The following is a 15865-nucleotide window of genomic DNA, read 5'->3' on the forward strand; positions in this document are numbered from 1 at the left end:
AGGAGTGAATGAGATCCAGAGGAAGGACAATATATTTCTGCAATAAGGCGGACCCTGATGACAGGTGTGAAGTTGGAATCAGTGAAGAGCTCAGGGCTCTCTGGTGGTCATTCTGACTCGGCTGAGGGGAAGCCATGAGGGCGCTCTGCTTCTGGTAGGGGGAAACAGACTTCCCGAAGGGGTGGAAAACACTTCATCTGTTGTAGCTTATGGATGAATAAATATGATGATGGAATTCTGTTGTCTGTCTCTTCCAACTTCAATAATGAAAGAAAGAAAAGAAAGAAATTGAGACGGAGAAACGGAAGTTTAACAATGTACTTTGTGACAAAATGTTCCAAAAAATGTTTTTGTTCTTTTTTAACCACATCCAGGCCAACATGTATTACATTTTAATTTGAGAAAATAACCTCTCTCCTTCAGGACCAAAGCTCTCTGTGTCTCCATCATGGTTGATTCCTGGAGCTTCAGTCACTCTGATCTGTCACACTGAGCCTCCGTCAGCAGGGTGGAGCTTCTACTGGTTCAAAGCTGTTCCAAACTCTCAGGATTCCTACACCTATGAGCCTCTACCTGGTACCAGCAGTGGGACAGCAAACAATTCCTTCACAGTTCATGGACAGACACACACAGCAGGATATGCATGTTCAGCTGGACGAGGGGATCCGCTGATTTACACACAATACAGTCGTCCCACATTTGTCTGGTCTTCAGGTCAGTTTGTCTTTCTGGAACACTTGAACTGTTGTCTTCCAGCAGCCACAATAGAAATGCCATCCTTCACTGAGCCTTGATGTTTTGTCCAGGTGTTCATCCATCAGCGTCTCTCACAGTGAATCCTGACAGAGTCCAACACTTCACCTCTGAATCTCTCTCACTGACATGTGAAGGAAGCTCTTCCCAGTGGAGGCTGATCCAGTTTCTGACTGACGACTCGCTGTTGAGCTTTCTTCCTCCAGCTACAATCAATGGATCAACATATATTAAGAATGAGGCTCCAAGAAAAGCTGTGTACTGGTGTGAGTCTGGAACAGAGTTCAGCAATGCAGTCAATATCTCCACACACTGTGAGTCGTCTTTTTCTCTGCTCGTTGGGAGTTTTGAGGCTGTTTTCAATTTTATTTATAACAACATTTAAAAAGTAATAAAAAAAAAAAAGAAAAATTGAATGAAAATCAAAGCTGGTGTGATGTGAATGTGTTTGATTTTCTGTCCTGTGATGAAGTGTTGAACTGTCCAGCGTGTCCTCTGCCCTCACCCAGAGTCTGCTGAGATTTAACTCCAGCAGCCTGGAACATTCAGTATGATGGAGCGCTACAGGAGATGGACAGATGGATGAAAAACACCAACTTATTAATGTGTATTTTCCATCCTCATCATCTCACCTTCTAATGAATGAACTGAACTTTGTTTTCCAGCTGATGGCGTTATCCTGGTGAGCCCTGTGTATCCTGTACCTGTGGGAGAGTCTGTAACTCTCCTCTGTGTCATGAAGACTGGAAATATTCCCTCTGATGTGTTTTTCTACAAAAACAACAAACTCATTGAAAATGAGAGACGAGGAGAGATGAAGATCTCTGCAGTGTCAGAATCAGATGAAGGTTTCTACAAGTGTCAGTACAATGGAAGAGAATCAGCACAAAGCTGGATGGCTGTGAAAGGTGACTAACTTTTTACGTGGTCTCTCATAAAATTATAACTTCTTTGTGATGTTAACTCTTGATAAGATATAAATCAAGACCTTCCAAATAGATGGCTGCTATAAGGATAAATAAATAATAATAAATAAATAAGGATCCACATTGAGACGAATTACACTCTGAGAATATATCTCTTCATATTGAGTGTGATTAAACATGTCTCTGTGCCTTTATATGTAATAAAATGTGTTGGACATCATTAAACCGAACATATTTCAATGTTTTTATGAGCTATTATTGTGATTGCATTAGTTCAGAGAACAGGAAGTTACCAAATATGGTCACTATCCTGATAAATGCTTCCAACCATGAGTTTTAATCTTCCATAATATTCATTGTTGCAGTGTCCAGATCTGAGAGCTCTTCATTCCATGTCTGGTTGATCTTTAGGCTGGTTTGTGGTTTTTTGCTTATTTTCATCCTCTGCCTGCTGTGGTGCTACAAATGCAAAAAGAGTGAGTTGATTTTAGTTTTATAACCTCCTGAAAAATGATGATGGACTTAATTTTATACAATAAATAACATTCTGCACAGTATGGTTTGATATAATTGATTTGTTTTCCAGGGTCATGCTGCAGCAGGTTGGTATGACGCTCATCTCTGGTTTTAATTGCAATAAGCTGCATGTTCCTGAATAATTTGCTTCATTTTCAGACGTATTGAGTCTTTGTATGTCAATCAAAGCTCTGCGACAAACCAGCCAGTGACCCAGAGTGAAAGTCAACTTTACTCCTCTCTCCTGCACGGTTCACTTTTAGAATTAATACTCTCCTAATATCATCTGGTCCTAATATCAACTGCTTGCTGAAGTGTCTGATCTGCATTTCTTTGACTTCTTCTAGGTGATGTTTCTCTTTATGAATCCCTCAGACGCCCTGGAAACCCTGCAAACGGTCAGTCTGACACAAACCTTGTATGAAATAAAGTCCAGGTTGAGTCTTGAGCTTGTTGCAGCGACCTCAGTGAAAAGGAAGTGCAGAGCAGAGAAACATGATCAAATAGTACTGATGGAAATTTATATGATATCAATACAGGTGAACCAGCTCAGGATTACATCAATGTCACATCCCACCAGCTTGATGATCTTCATGAATGATGTGAGTACGCAGAGTAAGAAATAAAGGAAAGTTTCTCCATTTTGTGAAAATATATGTGAAAAACTATTTAAAATTACAAACTTGAACTGAATTTTAGGACGGAGGAAGGAAAAGCCATAAATCAGTGTTAGTGATGCCAGTGGAGCCTCATCTTCAGGACTGGAAACCACAGCAGAGTCCGAGAATCAACAGGTTCTGATTAAAACATGAAAAGCGACTGAAACCAGATCAAGCCTGGTGGTTGAAACAAGGAGCTGCTCCTCATGACAGAATACACACTGTGTGTAGGACGGTGTGTGGAGGAAGAGGCTTCATTCCACCTGCTCAGTGAAAATGTCTGATTGATTGATGGATTGAATCATTTTTTTCACAGTTTCACATCAATTGTCACGTCAGTCAAAGTTTGTTGTGATTATTAGAGGATTGTAATTTGAAATCTGCCAGACCTTCTTTATACAAAGTCTACAACTGTTGTTCTGCTGATTATTATTGTTTATTCATTTCTGTTTTGTCACTTTTTCACTTTGGAACTATTTCAGTTTTTTAAAACTTTTTTTTGTCTTTTATACTTGAATAGATACGGCTCACGATCAGCGTGATTACAGCACAAGCACTGTCTAAACTGCAATGACATATCAATGTAATTAATGTTCTTTTACTTCAGTTTTTGGACATTAAATATTTAATCTGTGTAAGCTTTTCTTTAATTTTTATTGTTTCATATTTCTTGAATGTGGAGCTGCTGTGATGACTGGATTTCCCACAATGTGATAATTTAAGGGTGATTTTATCTTCATACCTTGGTTGTGTTTATAGAGACAAAACATATAGAATTCCAATGAAAATGTTTGATTTAATGACTTGTTTTAATGGAAGCAGAGACTCCGGTAACTCCTGATAACTGTGAATCCTCCACATCGAGTTTGAAGAATGGAAGCAGGAGAAAGCACAAATCTTTGTCTTCAACTCTAAAAGTGAAGAGTCATCAATAAGTTAAACATTCCACTAAAGTAACTAAAAATTCTCCTCTGACAGCACTTAGAGAGCAGAAAGAAAACAGATGAAGTAACCTATGCTCAAGTATTCCCCAATAAGTGTAAAGCAAAAGGAAAGAAAAGTACGGGACGCCTACATCCACGTCTGCATCTGCAATGTATATTTTCAACAGGATCATCTTGGAAACAGGGAAATGGGACGCCTGCATTTTCCATTGATGTTTATTATTACAGTAAACTTCAGGAAATGTCGAGAAACTTTACCTTTAAACTTCATTTAAAGGTAAAGCTGCCGTAAGTTTCTGCAACTGATGCAGCTGAAACAAGATTGTACTTTTTCTTCCAATGCACTATGTTCCTTCAGTGATATTATCTATTTATTGAGAGAAAAAAACTGCAGATCACATCCATAAACGGAGTGGAAACCATGAAGATTGAGTGTATATTTGTCTCAAGAGAAGGACTGTGTAAATTACAATATAGAGATTCAGTGACGTGCAGTCAGGGTAGGCAGGGTATAGCACTGCCTGCCCTGGGCTGAATGGAAAAAATGAAATTGGGAGTTTTCATAAACTCCCCCTAGAACTGCCACCTTAACGTGGTGGGGGAGTTTGAGAGCCCGCATGATCCCAGGAGCTATGTTGCCAGGGGGCTTTATGCCCCCTAGTAGGGTCTCCCATGGCAAACAGGTCCTGGGTGACGGGCCAGACTGAGAGCAGTTCAAAACCCCCTATGATTAGAAAAAGAACAAAGGTCGTTACGTCGCCCGGTATGGCGCAGCCGGGGCCCCACCCTGGAGCCAGGCCTGGGGTTGGGGCTCGTAAGCGAGCGCCTGGTGGCCGGGTCTTTGCCCACGGGGCCCGGCCGGGCTCAGCCCGAAGGGACGACGTGGGCCTGACCTCCGGTGGGCTCACCACCCACCGAGGGAACCGTAGGGGCCGGGTGCAGTGTGGATTGGGTGGCAGCCGACGGCAGGGTGCCCGGCGACCCGACCCCCGGACACAGAGACTGGCTCTAGGGACATGGAATGTCACCTCGTTGGCGGGGAAGGAGCCTGAGCTTGTGAGGGAGGTTGAGAGGTACCGGCTAGATATAGTCGAGCTCACCTCCACACATAGCCTGGGCTCTGGAACCTAACCTCGCGAGAAGGGCTGGACTGTCCACTTTTCTGGCGTTGCCCGCGGTGAGAGGCAGCGGGCTGGTGTGGGTTTGCTTATAGCCCCACAGCTCAGCCGCCATGTGTTGGAGTTCACCCCAGTGAACGAGAGGGTTGCATCCCTGCGCCTTCGGGTCGGGGATAGGTGCCTCACTGTTGTCTCGGCTTACGGGCCGAACAGCAGTGCAGAGTACCCGGCCTTCTTGGAGTCCCTGGGAGGGGTGCTAGACAGTGCTCCGACTGGGGACTCCATTGTTCTACTGGGGGACTTCAACGCCCACGTGGGCAGCGACAGTGAGACCTGGAAGGGGGTGATTGGATCACACGGCCTCCCCGATCTGAACCCGAGTGGTGTTCTGTTATTGGACTTCTGTGCTAGTCACAGTTTGTCCATAACAAACACCATGTTCGAGCACAGGGGTGTCCATAAGTGCACTTGGCACCAGGACACCCTTGGTCGGAGGTCGATGATCGACTTTGTTGTCGTGTCATCTGACCTCCGGCCGCGTGTTTTGGACACTCGGGTGAAGAGAGGGGCAGAGCTGTCGACCGATCACCACCTGGTGGTGAGTTGGATTCGCTGGTGGAGGAGGAAACCGGACAGACTTGGCAGACCCAAACGTGTTGTGAGGGTCTGCTGGGAATGTCTGGCGGAACCCTCTGTCAGCATGGCTTTCAACTCCCACCTCCGGGAGAGCTTCTCTCATGTCCCGAGGGAGGCTGGGGACATTGAGTCCGAGTGGACCATGTTCTCCACCTCCATTGTCGAAGCAGCTGCTCGGAGCTGTGGTCGTAAGGTCTCCGGTGCCTGTCGTGGCGGCAACCCCCGAACCCGGTGGTGGACACCGGAAGTAAGGGCTGCCGTCAAGCTGAAGAAGGAGTCCTATCGAGCCTTGCTGGCTCATGGGACTCCCGAAGCAGCTGACGGGTACCGGCAGGCCAAGCGAACTGCAGCCCGAGCAGTTGTGGAGGCAAAAACTCGGGTCTGGGAGGAGTTCGGGGAGGCCATGGAGGAGGACTATCGGTCGGCCTCGAAGAAATTCTGGCAAACCGTCCGGCGCCTCAGGAGGGGAAAGCAGGTCTCCGCCAACACTGTTTACAGTGGAGGTGGGGAGCTGCTGACCTCAACTGGGGATATTGTTGGACGGTGGAAGGAATACTTTGAGGACCTCCTCAATCCCGTCGCCATGTCTTCCGTGGAGGAAGCAGAGGCTGAGGTCTCAGAGGTGGACTCGTCTATTACCCAAGCTGAAGTCACTGAGGTGGTTGGCAAGCTCCTCGGTGGCAAGGCACCGGGGGTGGACGAGATTCGGCCTGAGTACCTTAAGTCTCTGGATGTGCAGGGACTGTCTTGGTTGACACGTCTCTGCAACATCGCGTGGTGGTCGGGGACGGTGCCTCTGGATTGGCAGACCGGGGTGGTGGTCCCCCTGTTTAAAAAGGGGGACCGGAGGGTGTGCTCCAACTACAGGGGGATTACACTCCTCAGCCTCCCCGGGAAAGTCTATTCCAGGGTACTGGAGAGGAGGATCCGACCGATAGTCGAACCCCGGATCCAGGAGGAACAATGCGGTTTTCGTCCTGGTCGTGGAACAGTGGACCAGCTCTATACCCTCCACAGGGTGCTCGAGGGTTCGTGGGAGTTTGCCCAACCAGTCCACATGTGTTTTGTGGATTTGGAGAAGGCATTCGACCGTGTCCCTCGTGGTGTCTTGTGGGGGGTGCTCCGGGAATACGGAGTCCGGGGCCCCTTGTTAAGGGCCGTCCGGTCTTTGTGTGACCGGAGTAGGAGTCTGGTCCGCATTGCCGGCAGTAAGTCGGACCTGTTCCCGGTGCATGTTGGACTCCAGCAGGGCTGCCCTTTGTCACCGGTTCTGTTCATAATCTTCATGGACAGAATTTCTAGGTGCAGCCAGGGGCCGGAGGGGGTCCGGTTCGGGAACCACAGGATTTCATCTCTGCTTTTTGCAGATGATGTTGTCCTGTTGGCTTCATTGAACCCAGACCTACAGCATGCACTGGGGCGGTTCGCAGCCGAGTGTGAAGCGGCAGGGATGAGGATCAGCACCTCCAAATCCGAGGCCATGGTCCTCGACCGGAGGAAGGTGGCTTGCCCCCTCCAGGTTGGTGGAGAGACCCTAGCCCAAGTGGAGGAGTTCAAGTATCTTGGGGTCTTGTTCACGAGTGGGGGACGGATGGAGCGTGAGATTGACAAGCGGATCGGTGCAGCGGCTGCAGTGATGCAGTCGTTGTATCTGTCCGTCGTGGTGAAGAAGGAGCTGAGCCGAAAGGCGAAGCTCTCGATTTACCGGTCAATCTACGTTCCCACCCTCACCTATGGTCATGAGCTTTGGGTCATGACCGAAAGGACAAGATCCCGGATACAAGCGGCCGAAATGAGCTTCCTCCGTAGGGTGGCTGGGCGCTCCCTTAGAGATAGGGTGAGGAGCTCAGTCACCAGGGAGGAGCTCGGAGTACAGCCGCTACTCCTCCACATCGAGAGGAACCAGCTGAGGTGGCTCAGACATCTGTTTAGGATGCCTCCTGGACGCCTCCCGAGGGAGGTGTTCCGGGCATGTCCCACTGGGAGGAGACCCCGGGGAAGACCCAGGACACGCTGGAGAGACTATGTCTCTCGGCTGGCCTGGGAACACCTTGGGATCCTCCCAGAGGAGCTGGAGGAAGTGTCTGGGGACAGGGAAGTCTGGGCATCCCTGCTGAGACTGCTGCCCCCGCGACCCGGCCCCGGATAAGCGGTAGAAAATGGATGGATGGATGGATGGATTTTCATAAAGGCAAGTAAGCGAGTTTATTTGTTTTCAAGCAATGTTACTGAAAATGTGGTTTCTCTCTGAATGAAGTTACGTTAGCCGCTAATGGTTAGCGCACCTGCGAACTAGCTTCACCCAGCTGCGAACCAACTTCACTTGTGAAATCCAGTCAGCGGAGGAGGGCAGTGGAGAATCACTTCATGCTACATCTGTTAACTGTGATAACTGTGTGAATGGCATGAATTAGGGGCAAGAGGAGCGCCACATACTGTATGTGCAGTAGAGTTTTGAGCATGTTGTTTTTGGTTGTTGCTTTTAGAGGTCGACCGATAGTGGATTTTTAAAGGCCGATATAATCATAGATATATATAGAAACACTAGATGGCTCATGCGCGCTGTAACCCAATGGGGACTAACGTCGTCACATGGCGGCCATCTTGGTACAGGGCCGCTCACTCACTCATCACATTAATGTCAATTGAGTGTCAACTTTGAAATAGCTATAGATTGCTCAATTTTCAATCGATTTTCAAACGACTTGGTTTGTTATAAACGTCAGACATGTAGGCATTTAACTGCATGCAAAAAGAAAAGTTGTGATATTAAAATGTAGTCTGCATCATAGCAACGTAACGTTAGTAATGAATCAAACTGTCTGTAAATCCATGAAGAATTCAGTGAGTTGAGTATTTTAATTAGTGTAAATCACTCACCTTCCCTTAGATTACACAGAGCGCCCCAGAGTGGTCCACTGTCCTAAGATGGCCGCCAGTGAACGACGTTGCTGACACCGCCTTAAGGCATCTAGTTTTTATGTGATATCTATGGATATAATAACGATAGTTTGGAGCAGGAAAAAGCAATAGCCGATTAATTGGCCGATAGCCCAACACCCACCCCTCCCGAAAAAAATTCAACAGTTGGAAATTAACACTCTCTGACTTTATTAGCACTACTGAACACTATCCAAATGTATAAAATTGCAAAGAAAACATAAAAATCAATATATTTAATTGAAACTTATGTATATTCAATATCTATTAAAATTGACATGGATAATTTTGTTACACTTTAATATGGGGGAGGGGACTTCACATTTTGTGAGTGATGATACTGTATGTCAGGGGTCGGCAATTAGCGGCCCGCGGGCCAAATGTGGCCCGCCGAACCGTCCAATCTGGCCCGCGAGAGGATCCCAACATGCGCGCGCACAAACGCATTCACGCACTCATTACCCCGGGCCCTCGAGCGGACGCACGCACCCCTGTGAGAGTGCGATATCTGTCATTGTGTTGCAATAGACAATCTTCGAGGGATGTGTTGTTTTGTTGTGGTTGCCGGTTTGTCACTGAAAAATAAAGAGGAGTGGCACCTCGTCTGGTGAACAGAGAGCGCAAGTGAGTGCGCTGCACCGAGCTCACTGTGTGTGTTTATTCTCCAGTAAGTTTGAGTGTGCGTTTCACAAAGTCACTGTAATGACGCGATTGTCGCTCAACCTTGAGCAGCGGACGGTGAGCGATGACGCGGTGAGCGGCCAGCGGCGAGCGTTTCAAGGGAAAAATCCGCGCACCCGTCGACTTGCACTGCCACTCGCTGCCACCCGCCGCTCCATTGCTCGTCGCTCGTGTTGAAATAATTGAACCTTTCAAGCGAACTGGCGCCAGGACAGCCTGTCAGCATGGAGCTCTTCACAGACGTGCTGACGTAGGGCAGCAGGGCTCCGGCCACGCAGAACAGTTGGCATGATGCCAAGGCGAGCGGTGTGCGCGATCTCACTTGTTCACCGCTTCTGGTGGAAACCGGGCATCATCTTGAAGCAGCGCTGGAACCGGCCGTCCGGGCGCAGCTCCTGCAGAAGACGGTGGAACTCACCGAGCTCTGACCGCCTCCGGAGGGCAGCAGGCAGCCTGAAGCGATGCCGGCGCCTCGGCCGCAGCCGGAGGTGACTTCCTCATGTCAGATACAGAGCAGCGACGGTGGCAGGCGGAGCATCTCAATCTCTATTTGTAAAAGTACTACTCGTTTTCATAAACGTGCTGAACAGTAAAAACAGTAATAAAAACAAAAAAGAACAAAACCCGCACCATCGATCAGTATGCGCGCGCGCGCACCCACACACGTCACGGTCACACACACACAGCCGGGTGCACACAGGACTGTGGGACAAACATCAGAAGAATCCTGACCACTGCTGCTGTGCAGGAGACGGTGAGGAGGAGCTGTGATGTTTCAGCAGGATGTTCTGTGTTGCATATTTGTACCAGCGTGACGCGTCCCGTGAATGAATTCACACACCAGCGAAAGCTGGCATTCAACCGACTTTAAACGTTGAAATTTAGTTGAAATAATGTCAGTTGATGAAAAACATGAATTCAACGTCAAAACAACGTTGACACTAAATGGTTGAAGTTGTGTCGTAAACTCACTGTGGATTCAACATTGAAATATCAACATTTTTTAAACATATATCTAATCCTCAGTATTTCTAAAATAACGACTTCTAAAAATTTAGCTGAAATATGTCAGTTCAAAAACAACGTTGTTTCAACATCCAAACAACGTTGATAAATTTACCACTGGAAAAAATGTTTATGTGAATGTTAACCCCACCTTGTATTTCTTTTTCTTTGAGTCTGTTTGTTTTCATTTCATGAGCGGAGAGGACGCTGGCGTGGGCTGTTCGCCGCTTCTCTGCAACAATCCGTCCTATCTTATTGCATCTTTGCTGTAGTAAAACGTAAGTACTACAGCAAGTACTACAGCAAGTGACTACAGTAAGTGACATTTTTGCAGTACAGCACCGTAAAAGTTGTGTAGTGCGTGTGCCCGTACCTACCTGTCACTTCGTTGGACACTGCCTCGTTCCTTCTCTTCGGCTTCAAAATCTCCGAACCCTGGTACCAACTTTGAGTCCATCAAGCCGGATTATTTCATCGGTGATGTCCTGGTACCACTTGTCCTCCTTGATGGTGTGCTCTACAGTGACGGCTTGTCAACTCGCTGGCAACTTGTTGTTTTTGACAGCTATACTAACAGTGATAGCCGGAGCTACTCTCATGCCAAAGTGTCCCAGAAGTCTCCACGAACTCTGCACTGCCACTGCCTTCAAGCGGTGGTCTGCGAATGGATTACCACCCCTGTGGAGGTTGTGGATTGTCTGTGTTGGTGTGGCTGTCATCCACCGCGGCTCACCTGGAGTCCGGCTAACTGTTAGCACCGGCGGCGCACCACTGCCCAGCATGCTGCCCACAAACACCTCGACACCGCTGCTCCGGATGAGTAACATCAACAGAGATCCACTGGAACTTCCACGCCGACCTCGCTACATCCACCGGGGATCGGGGCGCCGCTTTGTTATGTCCAAATGCGGTGGCCACAACTCGATCGTATCCCTGTGGTCTGCATCTCGGCCGGTCGCGCCACTGCTGCGTCACCAACTACGTCATCGGAGCGCCGCCACCCCAGTCACTGATATGGCTGAGCGGCGCATTGGAAGACCTGGAGTGGATTACACTGTGCTTCGACCCCTTAATAAACTGGATTCAAATCCCAATATGTCACTGGAGCAACTGAATGTACAGTCACTGACAAAGAAATCTGGTCTCATTCACCAACACATCTTGGACAAAGGGATAGACATTCTCTGCCTCACAGAGACTTGGCAACCGCCTGAGGAATACTCATTACTCAACGAGGCTTGTCCACCAGGATATAATTACCTAAATAAGGCCCGCACAACCGGCCGTGGTGGTGGCCTTGCTGTTTTCTATCGCAGCAACATGGTATTGTCCCCTGTGTCTGTCCCAAGTGCTAGCTCCTTTGAGAGCCTTGTATTCAAATGTACCCATCCCTTCTCTGCAATAGTAGCTCTCATTTACCGCCCCCCCCAAACCGCAACCAACATTTATTTCTGACAGTCATGAGTTTCTAATCTCACTTTGCACAACATATTCTAACATTCTTATTACCGGTGATTTTAACATCCACATGGACTCTCACACTTGCCGACTAGCAGCTGATTTCAAACAGGTTTTGGACTGTCTCAATCTTCAACAGCTCGTAACAGGTCCCACTCACCGGAGGGGGCACACATTAGACCTCGTCATCACCGACTCCCTCCCACTCACAGATCTTGAGGTCTATGATATTGGTGTTTCTGATCACTCAGCTGTTACTTTCAGAGTCCCCAAAAGATCATTTCTTGCTAAACCCAGGCACCAGATCACCTTCAGAAACATTAAAAGCATTGATTCCGCTTCCTTCTGTTCTCATCTACAACAGCTTTCCCCCTCTTCATTTTCAACTGTCAGTAACTTAATGGACTTCTACAATTCATCTCTCACCTCTATCCTGGACACTCATGCCCCGCTCAAAACACGGACAGTAACCTTCTCCCGCTCTGCTCCTTGGTTCACAAATGAGCTGAGACTAATGAAGAGATCCGGCCGTGTCCTGGAGCGTGCCTACAGAAAATCTGGCCTGACGGTGCATAAGTTGGCTTACCGGGAACATCGCAGATCATATGCAAAAGCCCTCTCCAAGGCCAGGTCAGACCATTACTCCGCCCTCATCAACAATAGCCCAGGTAACTCCAAACAACTCTTTTCCACAATCAGCCATATTCTCAAACCGCAAATCACTCCTTATCACAAACACACAGATGCAAACTGCAACCGGTTTCTTGACTTCTTCACCACAAAAATTGCCGACATCCGCTCCTCTCTTTCACCTTCAAACAGCTCCTCCATTGACACTCCTTCAACACCAGTTACACAACACTTATCACACTTTACGCCTTCAACGCAGCAGGAGGTCGAGGAAATCATTTGCAAATCCAGATCCTCCACCTGCTCCCTTGATCCTCTCCCATCCCCTCTGCTCAAAGTTTACAATCAATCCATCAGCCATCTCATAACAAAAATTATAAATGACTCATTGGTAAAAGGAATCGTCCCACCCACACTCAAAACGGCCGTCATAAAACCTCTTCTCAAAAAACCCACATTAGACCCTGAGCCCCTGTCAAACTACAGACCAATCTCAAACCTTCCATTCATTTCCAAACTCCTAGAAAAAGTTGTTTCCTCCCAGTTACATCATCATCTCAAAAGCAATAATCTCTATGAAAAATTTCAATCTGGTTTTCGCCCCTCCCACAGTACAGAAACTGCACTCATCAGAGTTACAAACGACCTGATGATGGCCTCTGATTCTGGTTCCACTTCTCTCCTCATCCTCCTCGACCTCTCTGCTGCGTTTGATACAGTTGACCACAACATCCTCCTTCACCGTCTCCAGCATTACATCGGTCTCACTGGTCCTGCCCTTCACTGGTTTCACTCCTACCTCACTGATAGGACGGAGTACGTGGCTCTGGGGGAGGCAAAATCCAGACCACACACCGTCACTTGTGGGGTCCCCCAGGGCTCCGTACTCGGTCCTTCCCTCTTTACCATATACATGCTTCCCCTTGGTTGTGTCGTCAACAAGCATGCAATAAACTTCCATTGCTATGCTGACGACACACAACTCTACATTAAAATTTCATCCAACAGCTCTCCTACCCCCTCTGTCTCCACCCTCAGCTCCTGCCTGGAGGATATAGGGGCGTGGATGAGTCAAAACTTCCTGCAGCTTAACGGCTCAAAAACAGAAGCCATTCAAACAGGTACTCCTTATCAACTCCGCTCCGCTCCTCTCCTCTTACCTCTGTTTCATTCCTTGGTCACACCATTCCCCTCTCTCCCTCTGTTACAAACCTTGGGGTCAAGTTTGACTCCCACCTCTCTTTTGACAATCATGTCACCTCCATTTGCAAAACATCCTTCTTCCACCTTCGTAACATTTCCAGACTACGTTCCTCCCTCTCCCTCCCTGCTGCAGAGAAGCTTGTCCACGCCTTTGTTTCCTCCAGGCTGGACTACTGTAATGCACTCCTCATTGGGATCTCTGGCAGGAGCCTCCAAAAGCTCCAGTATGTACAGAACAGCGCTGCCAGAGTCCTGATGAGGGTGCGGAAATATGAGCACATCACTCCCATCCTTCACACTCTCCACTGGCTTCCCATTCAGGCCCGTATAGAGTATAAGATCCTCCTACACACCCATCACTGTCTGCACGGTGCGGCCCCCACCTACCTCACTGAACTGCTCACACCACACACCTCTGCCCGGACCCGGTCAGGCCAACTGCATCGTCTGGTTCAGCCCAGGACACGGCTCAAAACCATGGGGGACCGGGCCTTTGAAGCCGCAGCTCCCCGTCTGTGGAACGCGCTCCCAGACCACCTTAGGGCCCCACAGACGGTGGGCACCTTCAAAAAAGGACTGAAGACCTTCCTTTTCAGAAAGGCATACCAGCAATAATGTTGCTTAAAGTGTGCTGTATTGTAATGTTTTTACCCTGCGCTTGTTTTTAAATCCTGTGTCTCATGTAGCACTTTGAGATTTGATTTTAAATGTAAAGTGCATTACAAATAAAATCTATTATTATTATTATTATTATTATTATTATTCATTGTCTCGTAAAGATAGAATTATGTCTAATAAAAGAGCCGCCCAAGCGGTTAAATTTAGTACGTAATTCCATCGAATTGTGAACTTGGGTGAAACACAAAAGAAACATCTTGAAAACCGAGAGTCGTGGTTAAAACCACCACTTTGTTTCGTGTGTATTGCACTGTATTTCAGGATAAGTAGTTTTCTGCAAACTAGTGGTCACCCTCCCGATTGCACATTAAATGCTCAATAAACTAATAGCTCAACAGGTAAGGCTGATGTTAGCTGAACAGTAAGTCGTGAGTTCAAATCCCGTGTTTCACCTGTCTGCAAAGAACAGTGTAATTGACTGAAAAAAATATGGGTAACGCTTCCTTTTACAGTACGGTAATTACCATGTATTAACATGGTAATTGCAAGGTAAGTACCATGTAATAAGAAGTTACTGTAAAATTACCATGTAATTACAGCGTAACTATGTTGCTAATTACCTAGTACTTTTAGAGTAATTACCAAGCCAATTCCAGGCAAATACCAAGTAACTACCTGGTAGTAAGGATTAATTACTGGGTAATTATAATGTATATAGCAACTATGTCAGTAATTGCCAAGTACTTACTAAGTAATTGCTAAGTAATTACCATGTAATCATTGGGAAATGTAGACTTTTTACTAGGTATTACTAGGTACTGCTAGGTGTGTACGCTATGTATTTCCCTATTAGTCAAGTGTTTTTTACTACTTACCTGGTAACTTCTTAGTATTTCCCAGTAACTACAACTTTTACCTGGTAATTACGGTTGAACTGTAGACTACTGCAAAAGGAAGTGAGGCCTGTTTCCACACTATTACCTGGTAACTACTTATTCGTTACCCAGGAACTGCAAAAATACCTACCTGGAAATTACATAGTTATTAAAGTGGATTTGTACTGTAAAAGGAAGTGAGGTCTGTTTCCATGTTATTACATGGTAATTGCTTATTTGTTACCTAGTAAATAGAAAAATATTTACCTGGAAATTATATAGTTATTAAAGTGGATTTGTACTGTAAAAGGAAGTGAGGTCTGTTTCCATGTTATTACCTGGTAATTACTCATTTATTACCCAGTAAATAGAAAAATATCTACCTGGAAATTATATAGTTATTAAAGTGGATTTGTACTGTAAAAGGAAGTGAGGTCTGTTTCCATGTTATTACCTGGTAATTACTCATTTATTACCCAGTAAATAGAAAAATATCTACCTGGAAATTACATAGTTATTAAAGTGGATTTGTACTGTAAAAGGAAGTGAGGTCTGTTTCCATGTTATTACCTGGTAATTACTCAGTATTTAGCCTGTTACTCGGAAACTTTCACATACCCCACACACTTGCACCAAAAATGCAGCAAACCCCATCAGTGTCTGTGATACAGTGTCTGAACAGCACACTGTAACTGTCAGGAGATCAGAGTTTCCATCAAAACCACCATCACCAGCCATCACATTACATTAAAATGAACGCATTATTATTACACTTCCTCACTCCAAACACCTCACTGTGACAGACATGCAAAAACAAGAGAGCTGCCAAAGATAAACATTTTAATCAAATGGAGTTCAACTTCTTATAAAACAATTTACAAAACAGTGTACATTTTTAGCAGT

General features: G+C 46.6%; 1 long non-coding RNA gene across 1 annotated transcript; it reads left to right on the top strand.

The window, feature by feature from the left end:
- Positions 1 to 429: 429 nt before the first annotated feature.
- On the top strand, positions 430 to 2937 carry LOC115386056 (uncharacterized). Its single transcript, XR_003931255.1, has 9 exons — positions 430 to 714; positions 807 to 1067; positions 1419 to 1661; positions 2045 to 2155; positions 2266 to 2281; positions 2355 to 2446; positions 2543 to 2593; positions 2735 to 2797; positions 2895 to 2937. It is a non-coding gene; the product is annotated as an uncharacterized LOC115386056 (long non-coding RNA).
- Positions 2938 to 15865: the final 12928 nt, after the last annotated feature.

The sequence above is a fragment of the Salarias fasciatus genome, chromosome 3 (assembly GCF_902148845.1).
Source record: "Salarias fasciatus chromosome 3, fSalaFa1.1, whole genome shotgun sequence".
NCBI classification, from domain to species: domain Eukaryota; kingdom Metazoa; phylum Chordata; class Actinopteri; order Blenniiformes; family Blenniidae; genus Salarias; species Salarias fasciatus.